The sequence below is a fragment of the Mandrillus leucophaeus genome, unplaced genomic scaffold (genome assembly GCF_000951045.1).
Source record: "Mandrillus leucophaeus isolate KB7577 unplaced genomic scaffold, Mleu.le_1.0 Scaffold305, whole genome shotgun sequence".
Lineage (NCBI taxonomy): Eukaryota > Metazoa > Chordata > Mammalia > Primates > Cercopithecidae > Mandrillus > Mandrillus leucophaeus.
Window position 1 is genome coordinate 1,285,205 of NW_012103199.1, and position 5,091 is coordinate 1,290,295.

Genomic DNA, 5,091 nt, shown 5'->3' on the forward strand with positions numbered 1-5,091 from the left:
ACTGCAGCCTCCACCTCCTGGGTTCAAGTGACTGGGATTACAGGTACCCACCACCACACCCAGCTAATTGTTATTATTATTATTTTTGAGACGGAGTCTTGCTCTGTCGCCCAGGCTGGAGTGCAGTGGAGCAATCTTGGCTCACTGTAACCTTTGCCTCTGGGGTTCAGGCAATTCTCCTGCCTCAGCCTCCCAGGTAGCTGGGAGTACAGGTGCCTGCCACCGTGTCTGGCTGTTTTATATTTTTAGTAGAGACGGGGTTTCACCATCTTGGCCAGGCTGGTCTTGAGCTCCTGACCTTGTGATCCACCCGCCTTGGCCTCCCAAAGTGCTGGGATTACAGGTGTGAGTCACCACGCCTGGCTGTATTTTTAGTAGAGATGGGGTTTCACCATGTTGGCCAGGCTGGTCTTGAACTCCTGGCTTCAGGTGATCCGCCTGCCTCAGCCTCCCAAAGTGCTGGGATTACAGGCGAGAGCCACCACACTTTTTAACTTTTTAAAGACATGATGTCTTACTATATTATCCAGGCTGGCCTCCAACTCCTGGGCTTAAGCAATCCTCCTTCCTCAGCCTCCCAAGTAGTTGGAATTACAGGCATGAGCCAGTGCGCCCAACTTAGAAGCTTACTTAGGACGGAATGTCTGGGACTAATAGATGTATCTGTCTTCCTTAAAACAGGTTTTATAGGCCGGGCGAAGTGGCTCACGCCTGTAATCCCAGCACTTCGGGAGGCCGAGGCGGGGGATCACGAGGTCAGGAGGTCGAGACCATCCTGGTTAACATGGTGAAACCCCGTCTCTACTAAAAAAAAAAAATACAAAAAATTAGCTGGGCGTGGTGGTGGGCGACTGTAGTTCCAGCTCCTTGGGAGGCTGAGGCAGGAGAATGGCATGAACCCAGCAGGCGGAGCTTGCAGTGAGCCGAGATCTCGCCACTGCATTACAGCCTGGGCGACAGAGTGATACTTAGTCTCAAACAAACAAACAAACAAAAACAGGTTTTATAGTGAGTCCCTCTTTCTGTGTTTCTGCTGCCTCATTGTGGTCCCCTTCCTCTACCTTTTTTTATGACTGAGCTTTTTTGTACTGTCAGAGTTTAAGAGAAGGATAGCAGTTGGACTGAACATTCCAGGAGAGAGACAATAAAGTTAATTTGCCTCTGACATGCAGAGGTAGAAATGGCAGGCTTTGTCAGTGTTTCAGCAGGTGAGAAATCTTGGCTAGTAGGAATAAGTCGGAATCTCGGGGACTCTTTATACCTGCTCACCCTCTCCTTGGGACCCTGCTCAGATTTCTCCACACCAGAGTGGCCTTCTCTGGCCACCTTCTGAGAGAGACTTCCCCATCTCACCTGTCTCCCCTTCTTATGCAGTTTTATGTTTCCTTAGCAATGGATAGCAGTTGATGTATCAAAATAAAGACTTGCACTGTTCGCTTAATGCCTTCCTCGACCAGCAAGCAAGTTCTGGCACAGCAAGTGCTGTGTCTTGTTTCTTACGGACTCCCCTGAGCTGTGGTGCCTGGCACATGACTGGAGATGGTCAGGTCGTTGTTAAGTGAATGAATGAAGCCATACAAATACGAACCCAGATATTGAGGCCACTTTATTGTTAAATGTTTTATCAACAATTGAAACTTTTATCCTATTTTCATGTTGTTATATAATATGGTTATATATGTACTCAGACTCCAAGTAAATATTTGTGCTTATTTTACTCTGACCTAAACTGGTGCCTGGCACCAGAGTAGGCTCACAGAATGCTTTTCTCACAGTGACCACATAACAAACCTAGACATTAGCTGAGCTTTACAGAGCACTGTGTCATTCTAAATAGCCTGAAGACATAGTTTCTATTATTCCTGTTTCCTTCCAGTTCTCTTTCTAAATCACAGATGATTTAGAATATGGGTTATAAAAACATTTCCAACTCAGAATACTTTCTATGTTTTGTAATTTTTGCAGGAAATAAGCTAAGTTTTGGAAGCATGTCTTTTTTCTTTCCTGGTGGGGAGATATTTTACCTTTAAAAATTGGCTCTCATTCTTTAAGGCAAAAATATGTTCATGTTTCTAGGATTTCTCTTTAAGAGACTAGTGGTCAGAGTTCGGCAGAGACCACCAAAGTCGTCTGGGGTGTTTGTGCCCATGTGTTTGACCTTCTCTAGGCTTACTTGACTCCCTGGGGAGGAGTACCTGGGAATACAGTCGGTAAGAGCTTTAAATTAGGCCAGGCTAAAAAGTTTGATTTTTTTCCGTAGGAGGAGTATTTGAAGACTTTTGAGCGGAGGAGTCGCATGTCAGAGCTGTCCTTCAGAAAGATAAATCAGGCAGTGCTGTTTAGGATGGATTGAAGTGGAAAAGAGGTGGGATAGAGAAGCAGATTAGTAATGGGCCAGGCAAAGATGGTGAGCTGTCAGGAGGCTGAAGCAGTGGGAGTGGAGCACAGGGGCAGGAGGGGAAAGGGATGGAGCAGAGGCTGGAATCTGTGCCACAGGAGAGCTGGGAGGGACTGCCAGTGGGTTTGGAAAGGAAAGTGGTGCTGAGGCTTGCTTTACACTGGTGGAATCTGAAAGGATTGAACCCTCAGAGCTCTGCAGTGCATAGAGCTTTCTGGGAACTGGGGTACATTCAGGGAAAGGGAATAAGGAGTGGATCCTCGACTTGGGAGAAGAACCACAAAAGAACCAGTCGAGGGTTCAGAACTGGGCGTGACCGGGTGTGGCAGATGTGGAGCTGGGTTGGTGAGAGCAAGATGAGGGGCTGTTGCTGGCCCCATGAGCATAGGGTAGGCCCGTAAGTTGCACTCCACTCAGGGGCTGAGAACCTGTGTACATAGCAAGGCACACAAGACATTCATTATATATATTTTTTTCCTTAAGAGACAGAGTCTCACTCTGTTGCCCAGGCTGACATGCAGTGGCTCGGTCCTGCCTTGAACTCCTGGGCTCAACCAATCCTCCTGTCTTAGCCTCTGGAGTAGCTAGGACTACAGGTATGTACCACCAGGCCTCTGGAGTGGCTAGGACTATAAGTATGTACCACCATGCCAATTTTTTTTTTTTTTTCTTTTTGAGACGGAGTCTCGCTCTGTCGCCCGGGCTGGAGTGCAGTGGCGTGATCTTGACTCATTACAAGCTCCGCCTCCTGGGTTCACACCATTCTCCTGCCTCAGCCTCCCAAGTGGCTGGGACTACAGGCGCCCGCCACCACGCCCGGCTAGTTTTTTTTGTATCTTTTAGTAGAGACAGGCTTTCACCATGTTAGCCAGGATGGTCTCGATGTCCTGACCTCGTGATCTGCCTGTCTGGGCCTCCCAAAGTGCTGGGATTACAGGCGTGAGCCACCTGCGCCCGGCCGCACCACCATGCCAATTAAAAAAAATATGTATATATTTTGAGGCCAGGCATGGTGGCTCAAGCCTGTAATCCCAGCACTTTGGGAGGCCGAGGCAGGTGGATCACAAGGTCAGGAGATCGAGACCATCCTGGCTAACATGGTGAAACCCCGTCTCTACTAAACCAGGCGTGGTGGTGGGCACCTGTAGTCCCAGCTACTCAGGAGGCTGAGGCAGGAGAATGGCGTGAACCCGGGAGGCAGAGTTTGCAGTGAGCCGAGATGGCGTCACTGCACTCCAGCCTGGGCGACAGAGCGAGACTCTTGTCTCAAAAAAATTTTTTGAGAGGCGGAATCTTGCTGTGTTGCCCAGGCTGGTCTCAAACTCCTGGCCTCAAGTAATCCTCCCCTGGTATTACAGGCATGAGCCACCACGTCTGGCTCCTAACGTTTGGCATCTCTTTTTATATATTCAATCACAATGTTTTTTTTTTCCCCCCAGTAAAGCGAATGTCTCTATATTTATGTTTTTTGAGACGGAGTTTTGTTCTTGTTGCCCAGGCTGGAGTGCAGTGGCACAATCTCGACTCACCACAATCTCCGCCTCCTGGGTTCAAGCAATTCTCCTGCCTCAGCCTCCTGAGTAGCTGGGATTACAGGCATGCACCACCACACCTGGCTAATTTCGTATTTTTAGTAGAGACAGGGTTTCTCCATGTTGGTCAGGCTGGTCTCCAACTCCTGACCTCAAGTGATCTGCCTGCCTCAGCCTTCCAAAGTGCTGGGATTACAGGCGTGAGCCACTGTGCCTGGCTGAATGTCTCTTTAACAGGCATTCACTCTACTGCCAAAATAAAGTGAAGGCTTGTCCTCATGGCAGCCTGCAAGACTGTTCACATCTTCATGTGAATCTGAACTTTCAGAAGAAGTTGTATGGCTTGCTTTTCTGCCTTTGTTCTGTCCTCCACTAGGTGTGAGTAGTGAAGTTTCCTCTTTGGCCAATATTTTTTTAAATTAAATTTAATTAATAAATTTATTTGTTCATTTTTGAGACGGAGTCTTGCTCTGTCGCCAAGGCTGGAGTGTGGTGGCATGATCTCGGCTCACTGCAACTTCTGCCTCTGGGTTCAAGAGATTCTCCTGTCTCAGCCTCCTGAGTCGCTGGGATTACAGGCATGCACCACCACACCCTGCTAATTTTTGTGTTTTTAGTAGAGACGGGGTTTTACCATCTTGGTCAGGCTGGTCTCAAACTCCTGACCTTGTGATCTGCCCGCCTTGGCCTCCCAAAGTGCTGGGATTATAGGCATGAGCCACTGTGCCTGGCCGGCCAATATTTTTTGAGAAAAATATGGTGCCACAAAGTTTAAGGCAGCCCCGTCCTGAGGATTATAAAATCCAAACCCAACTAAAGACTAGATTGAATTAACCCCTCATCCCCACACACACTAGTGACTCAGTAAAAGAGGTGTACCCAATTCTGGTTGCAGGTACTGTTTAATTCAGTTTTCTGTTATCGTCTGATATTCAATACAAAATTATGAGATACACTAAAAAGTGATTTCTGGTTGAGAGAGAAATAAAGGGAAGCCAACTCAGAGATGACCCAGATGCTGGAACTGCCAGAGACTTCAAATGACTGGAATGGATGTGGTAAAAGATTGAGGGAGAAAGGTGTACAGCATGCATTGTGAAAAGATCGAGAATTTCAGGATGCAGAAACTCTAGAAAAAGTTAAATTGAAATGTTAGAGATT

At 47.6% G+C, this 5,091-nt stretch overlaps 1 protein-coding gene across 1 annotated transcript in view; it reads left to right on the forward strand.

Moving 5' to 3' along the window:
- The first annotated feature begins 2,359 nt into the window (after positions 1 to 2,359).
- Positions 2,360 to 5,091, forward strand: part of GNB1 (guanine nucleotide binding protein (G protein), beta polypeptide 1) — an 86,824-nt gene continuing 84,092 nt past the window's right edge. Inside the window, exons 1-2 of the mRNA XM_011987230.1 lie at positions 2,360 to 2,407; positions 2,882 to 2,994. The gene's annotated coding sequence lies outside the window, so the exon portion shown is untranslated. The remainder of the gene's footprint in view (positions 2,408 to 2,881; positions 2,995 to 5,091) is intronic.